At 43.3% G+C, this 25,931-nt stretch overlaps 1 long non-coding RNA gene across 1 annotated transcript in view; it reads left to right on the plus strand.

Moving 5' to 3' along the window:
• LOC116832509 (uncharacterized) overlaps nucleotides 1-24,191 on the plus strand; it is a 174,117-nt gene extending 149,926 nt beyond the window's left edge. Inside the window, exon 4 of the long non-coding RNA XR_012655319.1 lies at nucleotides 23,960-24,191. This is a non-coding gene — a long non-coding RNA (uncharacterized LOC116832509). The remainder of the gene's footprint in view (nucleotides 1-23,959) is intronic.
• Nucleotides 24,192-25,931: the final 1,740 nt, after the last annotated feature.

Genomic DNA, 25,931 nt, shown 5'->3' on the forward strand with positions numbered 1-25,931 from the left:
GACATAGCCTGTGGGAAGTCCCTTTTTGCATATATATGAGTTGCTTTTGTATTGTGTATATATATCTGTATGCTCCCGGTCCGCCTTTGGACTCCGACCCAGGCCAAGCTGAACTTCGGTGCTGGGTTCCCCGCCTAAGTGACAGCAACGCCCAGGGTCCCCGTTGTGGATGTGTCACTTTACCTTCATTAAAGCCAAATAACTCACTGTGTGTGTGGGCCTCGTCCTTGCAGAGCACTCAGGCACGTAACATATACAAAAAGCAAGAAATCACATAGTTCTGGCGGCCACATGTGACAAAGTGCTGGGACTGGACAGGTGGGCCAGCTCTCTAATTACTGTAACTTCAATTAGTTCACCTAGTGATGGCTGATTGAACAATTAGTTAATCAGAAGGAGAGGCAGGGGAGGTAAGGAACTAATTAGCCCTTGGCTGACTAACCTGATAAAAGCCAGGAGGGCCGTGTTATGGGAAGAGGGACGGGGTCACCTAATTAAGCCCAGAATGGAAAAGCTCCCTAGAAAATGGTACCTCTCTTCCTAGGGCCCTAGTAAAGAGGGGTTGAAAGATGTTGGGATTTAAAAGTCATGTTACACTGTACTTGTGTTGGTGGAAGGGTTTAGACTAAAGTACAGGCTGAACACTAAATAAAAGTGTCTCTGAGCAGTTTCTGGGGCAGAGATGGGGATAGGCTTTCTTCTCATAACAACACATAAAATGTAATTCAACCATATTGCACATACTGTATGTGCTAAAGGTCAAATTCTGAGGTGTTTAACTGATCACAATGTCCCATTGACATCAGACAGCTTTTCAGATAATAGGCATTTCCTCTCTCAGCCCTGTCTCACTTCAAAACATGTTCCATCAATGAACAGCAGTCTGCACATTTGAAAGGAAATACACTGCAGCCCATCCAGGGCTGATGTGGCATCTGGTTGGCGTGTTTTCATATACAAAAGTATCTTCTTACTCCTGCCCATATGGGCCATTTAAGAAAAAAAATGGAAAGATAATCCTCTTAACATGCTCTTCTCTGCTTCTGATTTCTCTGCATTAGTCTTCTCCATTTTATGGCAAAAGTGCAGGGCTGATCCTATACTGCAGTATGTAGCCCAGAATAGAGCCTTCATTTGCAGTTAGTTAACTGAGGTAGCAAACCCTTTCCTTGCATTTTTACCACTGTAGCGATGTGGGATTCACCCCTGTGGTGCTCCCTGCTGGTGTCCTGGGAACTGGCTCATTTTCCAGCCTTGAAGTGCCTTCTGCAGGCCAGTGTCCCACTCCTGCTGGACCTCCACATCCTTCCCTGGACTCCAGTGCCCCATTATCTGAGGCATTGCCCCTGGCAACAATCTCTCTGGGGTCTCCCCTCCCTGGGGAACTCCCACCCTCCTATCCCCACCTCACCTCAGTCGTAGCCACAGTCACCTACAAGCCCCCACTCCCTGGGGCATACTGCAGTATAAGCCACCCATCACAGGCAAGGGGGGTTTGGACCTGCTGCCTCTGCCTGCCCTTGGGCTGTCCCCTGCAACCTCAGTACCTGTTTGGCCTTATACTATGCTGCAGCCTGGAGGGTTTCCAGGTCAGAGCTCTCCAGCTCTCTTGACCTTCCCCCCCAGCCCTGCTCCATTCCAGGTACCTTCTCTAGCTCCCAGCAACCAGGCCCATACCCTTTCAAGGTAGAGAGAGACTGTGTGTCTCCTCCTGGCTTCCCTGGCCTTTATAGGCCAGTTGGGTCTGTGGGGCATGGCCACAGCTGAGGCTGCCTCCTCAATCAGCCCAGCCTAAGGCTCCCAGCCCCAGCCCTCTCCAAGGGATGGCTTTTAACCCCTTTCAGGCCAGGAGTGGGTGACGACCCCACTACAACCACCCAAAGCATTCAGATTCAGGGCCGGCTCCAGGCATCAGCCCAGCAAGCAGCTGCTTGAGGTGGCCAGCTGTGAGGGGCAGCACATCTGGGTCTTCTGCGGCAATTCGGTGGCAGGTCCATCACTCCCTCTCGGAGCGAAGGACCAGCCGCTGAATTGCTGCCGAAGACTGAAGCGGCAGCAGTAGAGCTGCAGATCGCAGGTATCTCCCACATGGTCTTCACAGTTCCCTCCAACCAGCTCCTTATCCAGTCTGTCTCTCTGTCACCTCCACTGTTCACCATTTGCACCTGTACCTGCACCCCCATCCCCACAGCCTCTCATCTGAAAGTACTGTGGACCTGAGCCTGTTAAATGATTCCCATAAAAGTCCCAACCCTGCCTGGTGCTGGATGCCCTCAACACCAGTTGACTTTAAGGTTGCTCAGTTAATCACAGGCTCAGGTCCACAGTACTTTCAGATGAGAGGCTGTGAAGACCATGTGGGAGATACCTGCACTATTTTTTTCTGAAGCGGATGTGTACTTCTGTTTGCTCACCATTCTGCTGTCTGCTCCATGGGTGCAGAAGGATAACTCAGTCCTTTATAGATTTCCATGTCTGCGGGAATGGATTTAGTTATACCTCAATCACTAATATGTAAGGGAACAATACAGGTTTCAAACCTTTGGAAATCTACTTCAAACCATGTAAGGGCCCATCCTCAGCTACTGACATAGGAAAAGGGGCAATCCAAGTGGGGGGGAAATGAGATGAAAAATTTGGGAGTAGTTAAAAATCTCAGCCTTGAAACTGAGAGAGAGAGAGAGAGAGAGAGACGAAAGGCGGCAGTGGGATGTGTGTGAAGTAAGTTAGATATGGCATTAGATGAGATAATATGTATATAGGCCCTTTTGTTTTAACCTGTTCCCTCTCATGCTCCTATGAATAAATTCATTTTGTTTTGAAGAAGCTGTCTGGAGTCACTGCATTTTCATACTGATCACCGAGTGGAGTCGCTGGCAGGTGCCATACCCAGTTGTTGGAGCTGGTAAGAAAATATCCTTAGTAAACAGGGTGCTGTAGCCTGGAGACCCAGTCTAAGAGCAGGGTAAGTCACAGGATTGCACCCTGAGAGAAGTGCAGGTGGTTGGCATGGTCTTAGAAGGGGTGGCCTTGAAGAAACTGAGAAAGAGGCCAAAGATACAGCTAGCCTGAAATGTGGCAGAGGCACTGAGATGGGCCTTTTCCCTCAGAGCTTTCTGACCATTGCAGTTCTCAACCTATGACCCTTGTGACACCTCCTTTTTCATATCCCAAATGCAGCTGGGGCCGTCTTCCTCTCCATCAGCTATTTCCAACCATTCTTCGTGACAAATAAAGTCTGGTAATAAGCTTGCCACCATTTCTCTTCCCCATCTGTTCTCAGCATCTGTTATCCTCACTAACGTGTCCCTTGTAGAAACCGAGCCTTGGAGCTATGCCTTCACCACAGAACTGTACCATCCTCCTCAGTACTGCTATGTCCTCTTCCACTGAGCTCCCCAGTTTCCTTTGGAACATGACCCTCCCCCTTGAAGTGGCTCCCTCTCCATACTTCCTTCTCATTTGTTCAAGGACAAATGTTCACACTTTTTAAAATAAGCACTAATGTTGGGGAGGGGGAAGTTGCCTGAAAATCAGATTATTTTCCCCCTTTGAAACTATCATTTTCAAGGTAAAAAACTAAAAGTTTGAGGCAAAGTCAAACCTTTTCATCATATTTTATATATGAAAATGACATTTTTGCCAGGTTGCACAACAGTCAGAATTATTTTTACGCAGTTGTCACTGACTGGATAGGGCTGTAATTGTGGTATGTGTGAAACAGAACATGGCTTGCTGCTCTTCTTTTTGCATTTTGGAGAGGGAGGTTTGTTTTTGTTCTGTTTTGCCCCTGAACACCCTTTCACTATCCTTTATCAGACTGAAGGAGTGGCATTTTAAACAGGTGTATCCTGAGTCTAATGATATACATATGTGCCTTCTTTCTAAAAATAATAACCGTTTGTCACGTTTCAGTAAATACTGCAGTATTGTATCACGAATCTAATTATACAGATCACTGAGGGTATATGGTTGATTTTCAAATAAAGATTTAATTGAGGTTCAACAAGACCATTATTGAATGCAAGTTAAACAGAAAGGCCTCAGTTCTGCAAGCCCTCTGTGTGTCATTCCCATTCAAGCCAAGCAGGGAGGACTTCCAGGACTGGGCTTAAATAGCTTGCTTGTTTGTTATCAGTGGGACTGGTAGCACCACCTAATATTAAGGTTGCCTGACACTTTCCATTATAAGACCCTAGCACAGTTGCCAATAACGTTGCCGCAAAAGTTGAAACTGTTTGGGCTGAAATTTTCCATGCCAGGTGTCTGCCTCAGCCTTAATGTTTTTGGAAAATACCAGCCAAAACAGTTCAGTTGTTTCTGAGAATGAGACTAGAGGAAAATATGTTTTTTTCCTGTGTTAAAGAATTCCTACAAACCTTCCTTTGGAAAGCTCTTGTGCCCCATGCTTTGGAGCAGGGACTTGAAATTTGACAGGTCATTAGGCTTTGTGTCACGACGTTCCTTTTTTGTAACCTGTGAAAATCCACCCAAATTTGTCCATGTTATAAACCTTTGGAAAATCAATTTGCACATGCTCAGGTTGGAATTGCATGAGCTTTGCAGCTAAAATCTCAAAAGATTTGTCCACACTGGCCATGCTCCAGGATTTTCCTTGCACTTGCAAGTCTGGGCTGCTAGTTGGGCTGGGTCCAGACACCAGAACTGAAAGCAGGAAATCAGTCTCTCCTATGATCTCAATGCCCCCTGCTGGCCCCAGACAATGTGGAGGAGGAAACTGCTTGATTAGCATACAGAGGGGACAAGAACTTGACCAGGGGTGGGGAGAGTCGGGAGAGTGATTTGGGACAAGAAACACTGGGGAGATTGAGGGCTTGTCTACCCCACAGTGCAGCAATATGAACCAGTGGGGTGTAAATTGTAGAGCACACTAAAATGTTGCATTCTAACTTCCCCACATAGCCCCTGCTGACATACTCGAAAAGATACCTAATGTACCCTGATGTAGTCCTATTTGGAACAGTGCTATATGAATGTTCACTAGGAACCTTTCAGACCATATCAGCAGGCTCTACATGGGGGCAGTTAGAAGGCAAGACTTTAAAGCACTCTGCTCTTTACACCCCTGTGATGCACATTACTGCACTGCGTAGACAACCATTATATTAGTAGAGGAACACAGGCAGGAAAATTGGCATTAGGAGACAGTGGGGATGGGGGTGCAGGTACAGGTGCAAATGGTGAACAGTGGAGGTGACAGAGAGACAGACTGGATAAGGAGCTGGTTGGAGGGAACTGGGAATTGCTGGATAAGTGGGGAGGGACTGGAAGTGGCTGGATGTGGAAAATGAGATTGGGAATGGGAGTCTAGAGAGGGAGAATAGGAGAAGATGGGCAAGGAGACTGGGACTGGAATGAGAAGCCTAAGAAGTGCAGACTGAGGGCTGGTCTACACTATTGGAGGGCGGGAGGGGTCGATCTTAGCTATGCACTTCAGCTACATGAATAACGAAGCTGAAGTCGACATACTTAGATCTACTTACTGTGGTGTCATCACTGCGGTGTGCCAATGGGACACGCTCTCCCATCGATTCCCCTTGCGCTTCTCGTTGAGGTGGAAGACTGGTGTCAATGCTAGAGCCATCGGAGGTCAATTTATCACATCTATATTAGACAGGATAAATCAACCCTCCGCCTCCCCGGATCAATTGCTGCCCTTCGATCCGTCCAGTAGTCTAGACATGCCCGGTAGACATGCTGGTAGTGTAGACATGAGACTGACTAGGTGAGGAGTATAGGACTGGAATAAGGAGACTAGTGTGGGGAAGAGACAGGAAGTTGTGGAGGGGGAAGGCGGAAGAGTCTGTGCCCTCTAGACAATGCTCCCCTCTAGAGCCTGGAATGGAACTTAATACTCCAGGGTCCCACCATTGCTCTTCTGTCAGCAAATATCTGTGACACCCATTAGTAAAGTATGCAGTTCATCCCCTCTTAAGCACTGATCCACATACTAGTTTGGTACCTTCTGTTGCTATCGGTTACTCAAGTGGAAGAGGTCTGTGTGGGGAATCTAAAAGGTTTAACCCTACTGATGAGCCATGTGGATGTCAATATAATGTTACATGCTGTAGTTTGCGGGATGAGGGGTTTCAGTTTGCATTTTTAAAAACCTAGGAAATGATACATGTACACGCACATGCACACGCACATGCACATTAAAAGAACATTATTAAGGTTGAAAGTTAAGTGCTCACAAGTTAGAAAATGTTAGAATTAAGGTTGCCTGTGCAATCTTATTTTAGCCCCCTGGTGCATAAGCATTATGACACAGTTGCCATTTACATGATCACATATTAGCTGCTCTTTATGGGAGCACCATCCCTTCTGTGTTCAGTATGAGGCAGGAGTCCTGTGGGTGGGAAATAGCATTTGACTATATAATTAAAGATTGTACCATCATGCATCTGTCCAAAGGAGGTGAATTAAGGTTACACAAGCAACCTTAATTCTGGCATTTCCTAACTTTTGAGGGCTAAATTTTGCAACCTAAATAATTTTGCAATGTTAAATAATGTTTTTCACATGGCTTTTAGCTGTGATATATATCTATAAACCCATACCCCAATTGGGAATTAGGAATTATTTCCTCTCAGTTTACATAGAACCATTCAAACCCAATTTGACTTTATGCATTTGTTAAAAGGTTTTCAATCTAGAGTCTATTTGCAATGAGGATCTGAGAAGAAAACTTTTCGCTAAATGCATAGCTGTGTGTGCACAGGACATTTAGTGTCATCCCAGTGAATTACACCCTAGAAAACCATACTGAAATCAATGGCATTATCCTAGGTGTAAATCAGGGCTGAATTTGAGTCTTGTTCTACATTATTACTGGCATAAATTTTAGCTTGTCACATCAAGAATCCTCAAATGTATGTATCTTTGGCTTATTTTACATTCAATGAACATGTGCAGTATTATCCCCAGCGTGCTGTGTCAGTGATGTTGATGTAACCTGACAGTGAGGTTGATGTGTGTATATAAAACTCTTGCTGTGAATTAATTTAATACCTATACCTTAGTGTCCTGTTTCTTTTCTTTCTCTCTCATTCACCTGCATTAAGTTTTATTGTGCTTTTGAGGAGCCAATGAAAGGTTATCATTTATTAGATAGGGGAAAAAAAATCTCTCTGCATTATTATGGCCCAGTCTTCTCCTTTTGAAGTCAATGACAAAGCTCCTATTGACTTTAGTGGGGCCAGGACCGAGCCCATAGCTTTTCTTCTTTTCTTTCTTTGTTGAAATGCAACCACTCAGTGTACATGTATCTATTGCTTTCAGTAAAGCGCAAATGTAGGGCTTCATGAGAGTTCCCATGACCTGTTGTTTTACTGTAAGATTTCTTTGTCTGATGTGGTGGGTACATTATGCCTGATTTGTTACGCCTTTTAGTTCTCTTCTAAAATGCACAGACATAAAGCGGCACCCTATTGTGCTATTTAGGTTGGCCCCTTGGCAATTTCATTGTGTGTAAAGGAAACGTATACCTCTGCGGAGTAAGACCTTGATGAACCTGTATCAAAGAGCATTCCTTACCCCTCTTTTTAGGAACATGATGTGAATTATATGAAGCAGGTGTGAGTGCAAAAGGTAGAAGTAGGCTGGTTTTACTCTTCGCAGCCTAAAACCACCCAAACTTAGGCTGATATTCATGTACTTCTCCGCAACAAAACTATTCTGCTGAAAATTGTAAACCTCTAAGCCTGGCACTCTGTAGGAAGTTTGAAAGGAGGGTAACAAGCCATACTGGAGGTAAAGGAAGACCAAAAAATAAACAAACAAAAAACCCAAGCAAAAGTACATTTCAAATTGGGGCAATTCAAAATAGTTGTAAATTGAAAACTGTACAATGTACTTTCTTCAGACTTGGCAGTAACATTCACTTTTGGCTAAGTATGGCAACATTCCGGCAACAAACCAATTTTCCACGCCAAAGCAACAGGAAGACAAAAACAAGGTTTATAATGGAAGCTGGTTGCAATCTTAACTATGGAGAAGCTATCAACTTTCTGTAACAATTTTAGAGGTGTTTTGAGGCTTGGTTGGGAAACTTCCTATCATTTTATGCGGTGTCAAAAGCAATTAGTGGTAATAATGGTGACTATTTAAATTAGGATAGCACCCAAAAGCCCTGCTCAGGAATGGGACCACATTGTCCTTGGTGCTGTATAAACAATGATGGTCAGATTGTGCCTATTATGCATAGCTCCATTTGGAGATTCATGGAGCTACCCCATGTCTGGGGAGTGCCAGAAGTCACTGTGCCTCCTTCAGATACAATGCCTGACTGAGGCGCCCAGGCTGAGTGCTTTAAAAGTTGCAACATGGGGTCTCCACTGCATCCATCGAGCTCTGCTGGCCAGTGAAAGTGATGGATCCATAGCACTGCCTCTTTCTTACTCTTTTAAAGCTCTCCCTGCTCCCTTTGGGATGACTTGTGACAAGGATGCTAGTAGAGAGCAGTCACCTCACTCGGGAGAGCGCAAGGACTGCATTTGCGGCATGGCCTTTTGTGGTAGAGGGAAAAGGATCCTTCAGCTGTGAACTGCTTCCCCTTTTCCCCTCCCCCCACCATCTGGATCTTAAGGATAGTGTGAAGATTCATGGAACTCGAACCTGGGTTTGTGGGAGGTCAGTGCTTTCCATACCCCCACCAGACCCATAGTCAATGCACCCATGTGTCCTGGGAAACCAGTCGCTACGGGAAGTACCAACCATGGTAGAGATGACTGGCAATTCCTCCCACAACCCGATTGGCTCAGACCTGTTATTTAAGGCTGGAGGGGGCACCAGAAACTTGTCCCTGCAACCAGGCAGATCCCTGACCTGCTGCTGAGACAGACCCTGCCTTGTTCCTGCTTCCTTGCTTTGTTTCTGGTTCCTGGCTGTTGACTCCAGCTTGACCCTTGGCTTTTGCTCTTGACTATTTACTCTGGCTTGTCTCCTGGCTCCAGACCCTCACTATTGACTCAGATGCAATCTCCTCCAGCCCAGCCATCTATGGCTCTAACCACTGGACCTGACTGCCCAAACCTCACATTCTGACAGGCAGGGAGCAATAGGTGTTCAATGAAATCAACTTGCAAATCGTGTCTTTAAATTACTGTCTGCATCTATTGCTTCTGTTTGGCCAGGTCTACACGACGAGATAAAATCGATTTTAGATACTCAATTTCAGCTACGAGAATAGCGTAGCTGAAATCAAATATCTAAGATCGATTTACTCACCCGTCTTCACCGTGCGGGATCGATGTCCGCGGCTCGCCATGTCGAATCCGGAACTCCGTTCGTCTTGGTGAAGTTCTGGAATCAATCTAAGTGCGCTCTGGGATCGATATATCGCGTCTAGATGAGACGCGATATATCGATCCCCGAGCAATCAATTTTAACGCGCCGATACGGCGCGTCGTCTAGACGTGGCCTTTGAGACACAGATCTACTGAATTGTAATTGCTGTTCTGTTGGTAGTGCCCAGATAGTGTCTGCATTCTGTCAAGTGAGGACTCTGCCTTTGTCATTTTAAGATGAAACTATTGCAGTGCGCTTGAAATGGGGTATCATCTTAAATCCAGCTGGAAACAGCAGTGAGTGCAGACTACTTATTAAATACTGTGTCATTTCATGAGCATATGAAATCAGTGATCTGTGATCTGCAATTGGCTACCTACTGGATTCTGGGTTGATTTTTAAGATGTTTGCTTTTGACCTACAACGCCCTTCATGGCCTAGGACTTACCTATCTTAGAGACCATGTCTTTCCTCCTGAGACATTGCCAAGGTTTTAGTCAGTGGAGATGCAATGAACTAATTTTCTATTAGGACAAAAGCAGGACATTCACTATTAGGGCCCCAAGCCTTGGGAGCTCACTTCACGACATGGTCCATACAGACTGAGTTCGTTAACCATCATGTTGCTCTGCAAAATTCATCTTTTCTCTCAAGGAGTTGGGAGGAGAGTGATGATGGGGACTCCAACAGTGGTTCTGTTGGTGGGTTTTATTATTATATTCATGTTGATACCAGGGTAGGTCTCTGAGAGGGTCAATGAGGTGTATTATTATGAGTTATAAAAGGCTCCTAGTGACTCAGATGGGCACTCTTATATAGTTAGTGCAAATCTCAATCAATAAATGATCAAACTGCTGGAAATGTTATATGAAAAGAAAAACACAGGGTAATAGCAGGGGAATATCACATAGTGACTAAGGAGAGTTCCAGAAAGAGGCTGAAATACAGTTTACTTCATTATCTTTGGAAAATAGACCTCCTTCAAAGTTATGAAAGTGAACTTCTTGGAACTCTCTTGCTACTTTAGTAGATATGCTGAAAGCTTTCATAAGCTTCCCCTGCAAGTCTGATTCCTTGGAAAACTGAACCATACTTTCCTAATACAAGTGAATTTTAAGTAAGCCTAAAATAGTCAAAATTCATAATTAAAAATTGCAGGGGCAATTTGATATTGCCAGACACTAAATTGTGTATTGAGTAATAGTCAATATTCATAACTGATCCCCTCAAACAGCACAAGATACTTTCTGGCAGTTCTTAAAATCCAAAGTGAGATTTGCTATGAGTGAGCTTGAATTTTGAAAGCACTAACACCTAGGGACACAACTGATAGAGAGATGTTACATGCGTAAATTCTAACACCTCTGTGCACAAATTCACATGCAAGGGTTTAGGTTTGAATAATGGGCTTGTCCTCTGAAGACTTGAACCCAAATTAGCAAGTCAGAAAGGTCTTTTTCTTTCCAATTTCTCAAAGCCATTACAAAAACATCCCAACTTTGTTCAAAAATTATGTTAGTGAAGATTTCAGCTAGCATTTTAACATCTGCAAGCACAAACTACCTAATCCTGATAGCATCCTTGGGCCTTAGATATGCTACAGATGGGGAACCAGAGAGTTTAAGTGACTTGGCCGAGGTCACACAATGAGTCAGTGGCAAGCCAGGAACTGAATCCATGAGTTCCTTGATCCCAGTGCCAGTCTGCTCTAGCTTGTATCTAGAATGAGCAATCAGTGATTTGTTACCTTAAAAATAATTCTCTTCTGTTCAGTATGCTTTTTAATATCAAGGCCTGAGAGTTGACCGGCTCATCGTTTGGTAACTGGAGTGCATCATAATTGTGTCTTCCTTCACAATCTTTATTATGGCAGTCTGGGAATAGAGGAGTGTTCTATAGGTTAGCGTCTCCCATGGTAGGATTATCCAGGAAGTTCACATGAACAGGAATTGCAGCATTATGCATCTCTGGAAAGGAGAATTAGAAAGACAGTGTCTGAGTGAGTATGAGCTGTATAAAAATTAGAGATGCAGGGCTCTTACTTTTTTTCCACAGATAAGCATGTGACATGTGGAAGTCATGAAATAGATTTTATGTTTGCACTTCCTCATCCCTTGTTTCTTACCATCCCAAGCTTTTACATTAAATTCCTCTGATAGTTAAGCTGGCTTGCACAGCATCGTGCGATTTCCCCCTCTCCCCCGCTCCCCAGAAGTAAGAACAATGTACAAGAGTTGTCTTTGAGGAGAAGCATTCACTTAAGCAGTCCACTTGATTTTGAGTTTCTTTTACCTCATTAGCCTCTTACAGAGGCAACCTCCCTGGTTTTCTTCCCTTGAAGTGTTGAATGATGCAGCCCATGATGGAAATCACAGATGCAGGTTGGTTTAACACCCCCAGGTGTATGGTTACTTCAGTAAGAGAGTTTATTTGCCACTTTCATGTAACAGGTGGCAAGTGCCAATAAGCCTGATTTAAAAATATGATGTTGACTTTAAACATGATTTACTAGCTTTTATTTAGCAAAAGATTAGACAGGTATATTCCCTCCTGAATCAACCATAATTTAATTGAAAGCCGCAGTTTTAAATATCCAGCTACTAGAACCTGAGGGGAGACTCAAAACCAAAAAGTTGACACACTTCATTTCCCGCCTGCTTCTGAGTCTCCTGGTGTATTTTTCTATCTGATCTTTAACTATGTACTTAGATTAGACTCCTTAGCAGTGGGTCTTCCTTTGGGTTTGATTTTTACTCACACTGAGCAGAGCCTGGCTCTGAGAGCAACTCCATTGGAGTCAATGACATAATAGACATCAACAGGACTCTCTGTGGAGTAAGGCATTATTCCATGTGAACAAGGATCGCAGAATCAAGCCCTTCATGTATGGAGCAGGGCCAAGCATATTGCTGATGTTTAACAAATAATAGTGATCTGTCAATCAAAATTAGGGAGAAAATAATATGATCAAGGACCGTTACAGGGCTCAACTCGTGAGTAGTTCTTATTCACATAAGTAGTCCCACTGATGCCAGTTCAAACTCTTTGACTTCACTGGGGCTAAACCAATAAGTAAACATTTTGTACTCACTTGCATCAGGGGCTTGTAGGTTATAGCCTTTAGGTCAAAGAGAAGCTCACACTCAAATGCCTAGTACCATCAGACCCATCCAAAAATAAGACTCTCATTGAGCAGTGCAGATCTAAAATGCTGATTAATGAGTTAAATTAAGTATATATCTAATTTATTTGTCCAACTTTTTTGCTGGTAGAAGTAGGCAATACGTCACTGAAGTCAGTGGATTTGCACCGTTTGACACCAGTAGAAAAATTGATCACTCCTAATTCAAATACTAGGCCTCATTTGCCTCTCATTTGCCCTATATTTATGCAGGTATAACTCCATTGACTTCAGTGGAGTTGTTCCTGGTTTACTTTATGTGAGGAGACTTGCTCGCATTGTGTACATTTAAGAGTAGCTCACAGAAGTTAGTCAATGGGCCTCATTCTCCACTAGCACCCTTGTAAAATTGAGGTGACATCAAAGGAGTTACACTGGTGTAAAACTGATGTGAGTGGTGAACTGGGCCCAGCTTTTTTGGCCTGATCCTAACCTCCCTTACACAGGTGTAAATCCATTGAAATCAGTAGAATTACCCTTGTATTAAGGCAGATTACTATGAGACTAGAATCAGGCCCTTCAGCTGCTTTCTGAATAGAACAAAAACAGGGAGGAAGATGGTTGGGGTGGGGGAAGGGGGAGGTGTAAGCAGCACTGTATGGTTAGAGCAGAAAGTGCAGCAGCAGCTGCAATACATCATAGAGATTGGCTGCTGACAGAGCAAAGAACTGACACTTTCTTTAGATCAAAGACTCAATCACAAGAGAATTTACTCAGGGCCAAGGGGCCACCATCACAGCCTGCTCCAGTTGTGCAGCTTAGACAAAGTTTTTAAACAGGACAGGAGTTTTATAGGGGGCTGGAGGGAGGGCCAGGCCCAGAAGCGAGTTTGGATATTTGAGCATGGACTTCTGTGACCCCAACCAAAGATTCCCATCTCTTGAGACAAAAATTTGAATACTCGGTCTATGTGCTGAATATTGCACCATTCTGAGTGGTAAAAACAGTTATCATCCAGCCTCTTAATTGCATCCTGCTAATGATGCCTGTCCCCACACACCAGCAGCTACTGTGTTACTGCACATCAGCCCCATGGCTAAAAGAATTTGACAGACTCCACTCATAGTATAACCTCTGTATGCTGATAGCTGGTGGTGTGATAGGCATGCCCACCCTCACCATTACCAGGGGGTTATAGCACCTCTTAGCAACACATCTAGAGCTTAGAATATGAAAGTCCTTAAGATGTTTCAAATCTTGATTTCTGGGTATTATTGGGTTGTGAATTCCAGGGGTATTATGTTCTTTGCTTCCCAAAATGCATTCCAGATGACAGTTCTGGTCTCGTATGTCATGCTTTTATATATCGAGGCCTGAGAATCAAGATCACCTTGAGAGATCCAATTTCTTAATTTCCTCCCCTTCCAGAGAGGCCCCTACCACTCTTCCCCTTTCTCTCTTCATCCTTCTGAAGGGTCCAGCTCTGTGACGTGCTGAGCTCCATCAACTTCCATGAGAATTGAGAGCACTCCACACTGTATATAAGGTGCGTAGCAACTTTCAAGATCAGGCCCTTAAAAAAAAAAAAAAAGACCTACACTATTATCACCACTCCCAGCCTCATCACATGGACTCATCATATCTCCAGAACATGGAGACCTGGGTGAAGGATCAGAATCTGGGGTAACATGAGCAATCATAGCAGAGACAAAGGAGAGATGAGGGTATACAAAGGGGAAATATAATGAACATCGTAGATGTCTGTATACTATTGCAAGATGTATGGGGAATAAGTGGAAGAACTAGAAATACTAATGAATAATTACAATTACAAAATGATTGGCATCACAGAGACCTGGAGGGATAAGGCACTTGACTGGAATATTGGTACAAAATGGTACAGCTTGTTCAGGAAGGACTGGCAGGGAAAAAAAGGAGATGGTGTTGCCTTGTATACCAGTGATATATACACATGCACTGAAGTTGAGATAGAAGTGGGAGGCAGACCTGTTGAAAGTCTCTGAGTAAGGAGAAAATGGGTAAAAAGAAGGGTGATGTCATGGTAGGTTTTTATTATAGACAATTTCACCAGGAAAAAGAGGTGAATGAGGCTTTTTTTAAATAACTAATAAAATCATCCAAAGCACAGAATTTGGTGGTGATGGGGGAAAATAATACAGCAGAGCACAGAATATTCAACAAGTTCTTGGAGTGCATTGAAGACAACTTTTTATTACAGAAGGTAGAGAAAGTAACAAGGGGAGTGTCTGTTTTAGATTTGATTCAGAAAAATAGGGAAGAACTGGTTGCAAATTTGAAGATGGAAGGCAGCTTAGGTGAAAGTGATCATGAAATGATAGGCTTCATGATTCTAAGGAATGGTAGAGGGAAAACAGCAGAATGAAGCCAATGGACTTCAAGAGGGCAAAAAAAGAGTTTTGGAGAGTTGACATTTTTTTTAGAGATATTATTAAGGTCACAAGAGCAAACTGTACCAATGCACTGGAAAGACAAAAAATATGGTAAGAGACCAGCCTGGCTTAACCAGGAGATCTTCGATGACTTGAAATTCAAAAAAAGAAAGAGTCATACAAAAAGTGGAAACTAGGTCGAATTATGAAGGATGAACATGAAAAAACAACATAACCCTGTAGGGACAAAGTTAAAAAGCTAAGGCCAAAATGAGATTAAACTAGCTAGGAACATTAAGGGTAACAAGAAAACATTTTACAAATATATTAGAAGCAAGAGAAAGACCAGGGACAGAGTAGACCCATTACACAATGAGGAGGGAAAGACAATAACAGAAAACTCATCAATGGCTGAAGTAGTAAATGCCTTTTTGTTTCAGTTTTCATCAAAAAGGTTAGTGGTGATCAGACTACTGTCATAACGAACATCAGTGTAAATGGTGGCTGAATCAATCCAAGGCTAAAATAGGAAAAGAACAAGTAAAGAGTTACATTAACAAGATAGATTTCTTCAAGTTGACAGGGCCTGATGAAATACATACTAGAGTACTTAAGGAATTGGCTGAAGAGATCTCTGAGCCATTAGCCATTATCCTTGAGAACTCATGGAGAATGAGAGGGTCCCAGAGGACTGGAGAAGAGCAAATATAGCACCTAGCTATAAAAAGTGATTGTAATAACTGGTGTGGTATCACACTTTTATGTGTGTCAAACAAGGTATTGTGTAAGATTATAGTCCAAGGTATATCAGAGGCAGTTAGTAGCATTCTCAGAAAGAGCAAGCTGGTTTTCAGAAAGGGTGTGGATGCATAGATCAGATCTTCACTCTATGAAACCTAATAGAACAATGCTTAGAATGAGAATGGCAACTCTACATAAACTTCATAGACTTTGAGAAAGCTTTTGATAGCATTCACAGTGCCAGCCTATGGCACATTCTGAGGGCACATGGAATCCCCCTCTGTATAATCAACATCATCAAAAGCTTTTATTCCAACTTTACATGCCATGTTGATCACAGTGAGCTCAGTTTTGAAGTTAGAATAGGAGTACATCAGGGATGTGTCATGACTGCAATTCTCTTCAACACTGCCATCGACTGGGTAATGCAACGTACAACAGAAGACATGCCAAGAGGCATTAAATGGACTCTCTTCTCATCCCTTGAAGACCTGGACTTCACAGATGCTCTCGCTCTCTTATCACAAACCAATACCATATATAAGAAAAAACAACTCGACTCAACACATTCAGCCAGCTAATTGGACAGAAAAGTAACCACAGTAAGACCTTTAGTATTGCCTCACCGTCATCAGTATGAATAGAAGATCATGTTCTCACCAGTGTATAAACATTCACATACTTGGGCAGTGCCATCAGCCAGGATGGTGGCACAAGCTAGGACATCCGGACAAGAATCAATAAATCTAGAACACCTTCAGGAGCTTAAATACTGTCTGGAAATACAACACCAAAACCAAATTCAAGATTTATCAGAGCTGTGTACTTTCAACACTACTTTATAGTGCAGAATGATGGGGAATGAGAAAGTATGACATATCCAAACTGTCTTCATTCCATACAACCTGCCTCAGAAAAATCCTCCATATCTTTTGTCCCAGAACAATCTCAAACCAAGAACTATTCACACAATGCAGCCAAGAAAATACGAGCACCATCATTACCAGGAGGCGCTGGAGATGGACTGGCAATGTGCTTCGAAGGGAAACTGATTCCATCACCAGAATAGCACTAAGATGGACACCTGAAGGCAAGCAAAAATGAGGCCACCCAAAAACAACATGGTGAAGAGCAGTGGAAGCTGAGCTGAAAAACCTGGGGCACAGCTGGGGAACCATTGAAAGACTTGCCAGAAACAGTCAGGAGTGGAGGAGCTTCGTCTTTGCCCTAAATGCCAGAAGTGTAATGGGAATACGAGGATGATGATGATCGACAACCCAGGGAATTATACACCAATCAGCTTAGTTTCAGTACCCAGACCAAGCAAATAATGGAGCAAATAATCAATATGTAAGCACCTAGAAGAAAATAAGGTGGTAAATAATAGTCAACATGGATTTGTAAAGAACAAATAATTATGGATGGGGGGAAGCATAGATGTGATATATCTCAACTTTAGTAAGACTTCTGATACTGTCTCACATGACCTTCTCATAAGCATAATAGGGAAGTATAGCCTAGATGAACCTGCAATATTTGGGGAGGGGTGCACAACTGGCAGGAAAGCCAAATTTAATACTTATCAATGGTTCAGTCAAGATGGAAGGGCATATCAAGTGAGGTCTTGCAGGGATCTGTCCTGGGTCCAGTTTTATTCAATATCTTCATAAATGATTTGTATAATGGCACAGAGAGTATACTTGTACAGTTTGTGGATGATACCAAGCTGGAGAGGTTGCAAGAGCTTTGGAGGACAAGATTACAGTTCAAAATGATCTTGACAAACTGGAGAAATGATCTGAAATAAAAAAAATGAAATTCATTAAGGACAAGTGTAAAGTACCACTCTTAGGAAGGAACAATTATTTGCATAAATATAAAATGGGAAATGACGGCCTACGAACTAAATATGAGTCAACAGTGTAATGCTGTTGCAAAAAAAAAAAAAAGAAAACATAATTCTGGGATGTATTAGCAGGAATGTTTAAGCAAGACACAAGAAGTAATTTTTCCATGCTACTCAGCACTGGCCTGAACTAGAGTATTGTGCCCAGGTCTGGGCACCACATTTCAGGAAAGATGTGGACAAATTGGAGGAAGTCCAAAGGAGAGCAACAGAAATGATTAAAGGTCTAGAAAATGTGATCAACAAGGAAAGACTGAAAACAAAAAATTAGGTTTGTTTAGTCTGGAGAAGAAATGATGCGGGGGAGGGGAGACACATGACAATAGTTTTAAAATATGTAAAAGGTTGTTATAAAGAGAAGGTTGATACATTCTTCTCCTTCTCTACTAAGGACAGGACAAGTAGTACTGGGTTTAAACTGCAGCAAGGGAGATTTAGATTAGACATTAGGAAAAATTGCCTAACTGTAAGGGCAGTTAAGCACTGACACAAATTACCTATGGAAGTTGTGGAATCTTCATCACTGGAGGTTTTTAAGAACAAGTTAGACAAACCTGTTGTCAGGGATGATCTGGAAAATACTTAGTCCACCCTCAGTGCAGGGATTGGACTAGATGACCTATGGAGGTCTCTTCCACTCCTACATTTCTAAGATTCTACGATTCATAATTACTACACTGGTTAAATGGTTGCCTCTGCACATGTAAATTTTCCAGTTGCTCTAAAGTATAAACCTCTTGAAATAAAATCATCCCATCTGTAGTTTTTTTTTATCAGTTAGATAAATTTATGAAGTGTGTTATAGTGTTTGTGGTGAAAGGCACTGTATAAATGGAAGGCAGGATAAATGTAGGCACTGAAAAAATGTATTAGTAGTTACAGTATTATTTATTTCAGTTAGAGTAACACTCTCCACTTGTGCTCTGTGAGGCACAGTGCAGGACAGAAAGCAATCTGACCTCTAATGAATTTACGTGCCAGAAACTGGTGTTCTTAGAAAGCAGCAGTCAGCAATGCCTGAAATATCCAGGGGATCAGATGATACTGGTCTGTGAAATCAAATGACACTGGACTCGTCCAGCGAGATTGCTGGCGCTATCACATGAAAAAAAGCCCACCACTCTCCCAGCAATCATATTTTAATTACATCTGTATCGGTACATTGCTAATCACTTTAAAGGCACAGTTTCTTCAACAGCATTTGCTGCTGATTGCTCTTCTAGAAAAGTGTGGAGAGAGAGGTGCTCAAATATATTTATATCCACGTGCTGTTACTTTGCTCACAGAGATTCCTGTAAAAGTTCCCTTGATATGTTCAGTGACCAAATTAAAATACAAAACAAAATGGTTCCTTAGCCAAAGTCCAACCTGGTGTAAGTGGGTGCAGTGTCAGTACCCTTCCGAATAGTAACGCAGAATACCTAAGGCAGCATGTATACATTTTTTTTAACCCACAACTTGGCTCTGCAGCAAAATGCATGCTGGTGTGCCTTTAAAATGGAGAATTCCCAATGTATTGTGCTTGGGTCAGGAGAGGGGCCAAAAGGAGTCAGTCAGATGAAAAATGGGTTGGAACAGACAAACCGCAGCACTCTGTGGCACCATCTGCGAAATGGACATCATGGACAAATTTAAAGTGCAAGCTGAAGGTGCCATCAGATCCCTTTATAGCTTTGCAGGGGACAAGTGGAGAATGGGTTGCTGTTAGGCCAATATATTTTTGTCCTGTTGATAATCAGAGAACTACTAAAGTGTAGAGTACAGATACTGTGTTATCAACAATTTCAGTGCTAAATCTGTCATAGAACTGTTTACTCAATCTTGCTGTGATTTTTTGACACTTCCCCCCATCCCCAGCAAAGAGTACTTGTTTTATGTGAGGTTATTATGAAGCTTGCCAACCACCTTCTACATGTTCCTAAATTTGCTATAGTGTAACTAACGCAAATGTACAACCTATATGTAAGATAGGCCCCAAGAGTAGCTATACTTGTGTGATAAGTGGAGCAATTTCATTTTTCTTCAAGCAGTTTTCACCGCTATGCAGAGAATCCACTTGAAGCCTATGTACCATTTATGTGCCATTTCAGCCCTATCCTGAAGGTTTACCTGGGACTTAGGTGATACAGAACCTGGAGATGGGCTCTCTGGATCAGGTGAATTTCACCCTTTGTGTTTATATGACAGTATTTTATTTAGAAATACAAACAAGGTAATGAAAACTGACTTTGAACATGGCCAGACAAATGTCAGTGGGGTTGTGACGCAGTAGGGAGCAGGGTGGATTGACTGGGGAATGTCGTCTAGTTTTACTGGGACTGTCTGCATTGGGGATGGGATAGTAGGGGATGACTTTATTTGAGGGACGATACCTGAGTCTGTAACCTGAGCCAGGAGTGGAGGTGGGGCCAGGTGACACCTTTGCCCGGGAAACTGGACAAAGGGAGAGGAGGAGCTGGGGGGAAGGCTGGAGGTTTTTGTTTTCAGTTTTGGGCTGGCTGGGAAGAGGCAGGGAACCCCAAGTTAGGGGTCTAAGCTCCTTGCCCCCAGAGGGACCTGGCTGAGGGGTCCTGGTTGTAGCTATAAGGCCTGCTTGGGACTGTGTTCCTGTCGTCTAATAAACCTGTTTTACTGGCTGGCTGAGAGTCATGGTGATTCGCAGGAAGTGAGGGTGCAGGGCTCTGACTCCCCCACACTCCGTGACAGGGGTCAGTTTTGTATTTCTTGTCCAGCTACATTCAAAGCAACCAACTCTATATAAAATACTTTTTTCCATCTATTTAAAAGAGGAGCCCAAAGTAGCCAGATCAGTGTCACTTGCGAGCATTCAGTAGAAAGAAAACAGGATCACTAAAACCTCTCTGCCCAATGTTCAGACAGAATTTCCATGTGCCATTGTTCTCTTTTGTTGCGTGCACCCATCTGATGCCATAGGAAAAACTGATGTAGAAATAAAAATAGACACTTGCAGATTAATGGCTAGATTCTGCCACACTTACTCACATTGGGCAGTTCTTTACTTCACAAACTGTGTCACTGAAAATAATGGGTCTCTACAGAGTGAGATATAAAAGATGGCAATATCTGGCCCTATATCTTAAACAATAAAGTCTTGTGTTTCATTTTGCCACGCAGGGCATTTAAGCTGCTACTCACAAGAGATCAAACTAAAAACATACTGCAATGCTGATAACTACAACAAACTTGATGCTCACACTGAACAAAGCTTAGGGTGACATTCTGGTAAACTCCATTAAATCAAGTTTTGAAGTAATTCACTGCTTGACTAAGAAGAGTGTAGAGTTCCTAATCATGGAGAGAGATACTCAGCTGGTGTACATTATCCTCACACCACATGAAGCTCCACTCTGCCCATTTACACCAGCTGAGGATCTGTCCGTATATCTCTTTTAAGATCTACCTAACAGTTTGTTCTTACCAAGTTTGGGGATAATTGACAAATACTTTCTCAAGTCATGTACTAATGTCTGAGACAGTAATAATCAGTGCTGTATATTAAAAAGAAGAAAGAAGAGGTCAGAGTTTAAACATTTCTAAATGAAATTCTAATTCAGCATTATAATAATCCTCATCCTCATGAAATACTGCATATGAAAACTGAAAAGCCTCGTAACTTTTAGGACTGGCCTAGATCCAGAAGTCAGGAGATTCTTTCATTAAATGCTACTTAATGTTCACATAGTGTTTGCTACATCAGACATCTGTACAGCAGTGTTAGGTCAACCAAGCTCATGCTGTTATTCTAAGTGAAGGGTGAAAAAATTAAGCTTGACCTGGATTATAAAACATTGACTTTAAAGGCCTGCTGCTTCCTGTAAAGAAAGTGTTTTTGTAATTTAAAGAAATCTAATCTCCTGAAGGTGCCCTGCTGGGTCAGCAGCTGACATCATGTTTGTCGGAGCTTTAACAGATTCAACAGGGCTAGCATGAATTAAAGCAGTTTACAACCAACTGTCTTTTTTGGAGTACAGCTGTGGAAAGGACACAGGGAGGTGAAGGTCACAGCTCTATGGTGATTTTGGTTGTGCAAGCTTTGTTAGAAATAAAATAAAAGTACAAAAGTTTCTTAAACTATAGCTGAAAAGATAGGTGCTAAACAGAGTGCATTTGCAATTATTTTGTTGCTGTGAAATCATACAATTATGTGTCCGAAGAATGGTCCTTCCAGAACGGGGTAGACTCATCAGCAAGGCAGCGTGGGGAAGTTTGCTCATGGTACTGTACCTGTGCTGATGAACAGCTACCTAAACCCCCACTCCTAAGCTGTCAGTGTGTTGCCTTCACACTTTTAGCTTTAAAAATAAAAACACAAACCACTCCTGGTCCATGTGAAAATATGTGAGGGTATGTGATGGGGTATACTAGACTCTCTGAGGCCCCCTGCTGGAGTCCTCATAGCTCTGCCATACCCTGCCCTAAAAAAAGGACAGTGGAAAGGGTTCTCCAAGCTGCCTAGAGTAGCTGTGTGGCACACAGCCAATTAGGGCCCAGTAGCCTAGAATAAGAAGAGCTGCAGGGCCATAAGGAATTCAGTTCCTTGGTAGAGCTGAAGGACTGTGGCTGTCTGACAGAGCTACAGGATTGCAGATGAGGTAGTGTTGCCAGAAGCCAGAGAGAGCAAGAAGGAGCCCTGAGCTGGTTGCAGGGACTCCATCAGGGCAAGACCCTGAGGTAAAGGTGAAGACAACACAGGGCGATGGGGAAGTGACCTAGGGAATTAGAGCAGCAGTGTGACTTAGATAAAGGGACACAGCAGATAGCTGTTATCTACAGGGTCCCTGGGTGGGGACCTGGAGTAGTGGGTGGGCCTGGGTCCCATTCCCCCCCATTAGCCACTGGGGGAAGTGGCCTGAGCCCTCTTCCTCTCCCCCACCCCCCGAGGGGGAAACTGAACCAGCTGGACAGCTGTAGCCAGGAAGCCCCAAGAGGGTGAAGATGTTGTCTCCAGAGGAGGGACAATCAGAGAGAGAGAGAGAGAGAGAGAGTGTATGCAGGCGCACACTTGGCCAAGGAGGCGCTCACAAGAGATGAGTGCACCCCATCACAGGGTGTTGCCATGATTGCACATGCAAATCAGGTAACTGCACATACAAATGGATAGATGCCTAAATTTCATTTGCACACATTATCATCTCCTTTGGATACAGAAGGGAAGTTGCACTTGCAAATGTAGTCATAAACACTTGTGCCCATAAACCTAAGACTTACTCTTTTTTTTTAGTATTTATTAAAAAGGAAAAGAATATTAACATATATATCCATGTTTATCAAGAAATTGTTACCTCTTAGAAAATTACCTTTTTCTTATTATTGATACACTGTGATTTTCACACACACACACTCCCTGCCCTCCAGTTGGTAAAATTTATGCCTGTTCATAGTGCCGGCACACGCCTATGCCATACACCGCTAAAATCCCTATTCAGCCCTCAAAACAAGAGTTAAATGGGAATTAAGTGGTGCATGGATCTTATGCTAGCACTATTCTCAAGGGTGAATTTCACCCAGTATGAATACATTCAAACTGCAGAATCCGTGCAGGCCTATTAATGTGAAAACTGTACTCGTGTAAGAGTGAACATAATTGAAAAATACAGATAGCCAGATCAGAAAAGTCATTAGAAATCTATAGGAACATCATAATGTACCCACTAACTTTTGTTTTAACTATCACATAAGAATAGTCACATTTCATTAAACTTTCTTTTTTTAAAACATACGTCTTGAAATACTCATGTGTTTTTTGGGGAAACTTTTGTCCCTGAAGATCTAGGGCCAGATTCACTGAAGTTGGCACAGACAATTATTTACAAAAGCTCAGTACAGTCCAGGGGAATGGAAAGATTCATCTAGGGACAAGGCAAGCGGTGTCACTTTGCAGTTATCAAGTTACCAGTGCTAGTTCTTGAGGATTGTCCAGGGTGGGAGGAGGAGTGACTGGCTTTAAATTATGGCCAGTGTGTCACAGCCTGGCAGAGAGAGCTATTAAAATGGGGCTCAATCATACCTCCTTCCAACTAATTTTTGAACAGCATTGGCTTCAGTTGGTAGATGGATGGTGGTAGTCATTTCCTGTCCTTGTAACTTTCTTCCCAGACAGGTATTCTGCCTAGCAGGCTCGGTGCTTGAGTGTATGTTGGCACAACCCAAACTTAATTCAGGGCCTACTCAGTAAACTGTTAGTAACACATTGGTACCAGTATCCCTTACCAATGTGCTACTTCCATAATCTAGTAAAGTATCTATATTTTTAATGGGAGCTTCATTGGCTTTCCACTATATTATAATTTGGGGTGGGGGGATATTTTAGATTATGGAGTGATATTAAAGTGCAATAATAATGAAAAGACCTCTTCCTCCAGTATTCCAGGATAGCACAGTGCCTGCTGAAAGGTAACCATTATGAAAGAAACTGTGACCACTGCAGCCTTCTCTTTTTTTTTTGTGCAGATCCATCAAGTTCTTTTTTTAAAAAACTTCAGGTGAACTGAGGACCATGTAAACAGACTGAAAGACCAATCCATTATGTAATTCTCGGCTCTGGACTCAATCTGACAAGGGATAAGTGATGAGACGTTTTCTCTTTGTAATCTGTTTATGTAAATGAAATTTAATCTGTTCTTGGCCAATCTGTAGTTTTAAGATGAAGTAGTAAAATCCTGGGAGACTCCAGTTGTATATATTCCTTGGAAAATATCTGCTTCCATTCTTCTCTTGTGTTACCCAGGGCTTAGACCTTCATCAGCAAATGGCTTATTCCCTTCTTTAATTAATCTTTTTCAGATCTGCAGTGCACATATACATGCATTCCTGTTATCTCACCTCTCACAGATTATTTGAGGGTAAGACTGCAAATATCTAGTTTCCACCAATCACATTGCAGATGACGACATAAATAGAGCAGAGGAGAATTTAGAGCTTGTCTACACTGACAAGTTTCCTGAACAGAAAAGCAGCTTTCTGTGCTGTAACTCCTGAGGTGCACACTGCCAAGCTGCTTAGTGAGCAGAAACTGTGCTGTTGCAGCGCTCTAGAAAAACCAACCCTAACAAGAGGCTTACAGCTTTCTGTGCTGGGGCTATAGCGCTGTAGTGCCAGTGCAGACGCTGCGACTGGCCTCCGGGAGGTGTCTCGTAATGCCTGTTCTCTCCTCTCTGGTCATCGGTTTGAACTCTATTGCCCTGCCTTCAAGTGACCAACCCCAGCCTGTACATTCTTTTGCAAATTTGAAAGTGCCCTTCCTGTTTGCTTGGTGATGCATGCAGTGGTCTCGGCACATCTTTCCAGGTGGCCATGCCTGCTCCATGCACCAGGCGATCAGGGCTGGCTCCAGGGTTTTTGCCGCCTCAAGTGGCAAAAAAAAAAAAAAAAAAGCTGCGATCGGCGGCACTTCGGCGGCAGCTCCACCACACCATTTTCTTCTTGGGCAGCAGGTCCTTCCCTCTGAGAGGGACCGAGAGACCTATCACCGAATTGCTGCTGAAGAGCCTGACGTGCTGCCCCTTCCCCTTGGCAACCTCAAGCACCTGCTTGCTCTGCTGGTGCCTGGAGCTGGCCCTGAAGGCGATCCCCTGCTTGGAGCAATGCCGACCTGCTGGACCTCATCAGCATTTGAGGTGAGGAGGCTATCCAGTCCCAACTGCACTCCAGCTGTAGGAATTATGATACCTATGGACAGATTTCATGATGCATGACAGAAAGGGTCCATGACCGGGACACATTGCAGTGTAGGGTAAAAGTGAAGGAGCCTCAGAACGCCTACCACAAGGTGCGGGAGGCAAACCGCTGCTCCAGTGCTGCGTCCACAAGCTTCCAGTTCTACAAAGAGCTGGATGTGATACTTGGTGGTGACCCCACCTCCACTGCAAAGGCCCCTGTGGATACTTCATTGGCTTGCGTGCCAGTCAAGAGTGGACTGAGCCAGGAGAAGGAAATCTTGGATGAGGATGTGGAGGGGGACCAGAGTAGAGGATGACCTGGAGGCCAGAGATGCATGCAGCTAGGATCTCTTTTCTACCCTGGAGGAGCCTAGCCAGTTACAGCAGTCAGATCTTGGCAAAGTGCAAACAGGAGAGGAGACCCCTGGTAAGTGAATCTGATTCTGGGAATTGCTGAAACAAGTTGTGTGTGTCGGGAGGGGGGGGAGAAGGGCTGCAGAAAGCAGGCTTGTCTCCCACTGCATGCCTAGTCTGAGGGGTGGAACAGGCTGCTGATAGACTCCCTCACTCCATAGAATATCAGGGTTGGAAGGGACCTTAGGAGGTCATCTAGTCCAACCCCCTGCTCAAAGCAGGACCAATCCCCAGACTAATTTTTGCCCCAGATCCCTAAAGGATTGAACTCACAACCCTGCGTTTAACTGGCCAATGCTCAAACTACTAAGCTATCTCTTCCTCAGAGCTCTCCAGGAAACTCTCATGGA

Source organism: Chelonoidis abingdonii, chromosome 2 (genome assembly GCF_003597395.2).
Source record: "Chelonoidis abingdonii isolate Lonesome George chromosome 2, CheloAbing_2.0, whole genome shotgun sequence".
NCBI lineage: Eukaryota > Metazoa > Chordata > Testudines > Testudinidae > Chelonoidis > Chelonoidis abingdonii.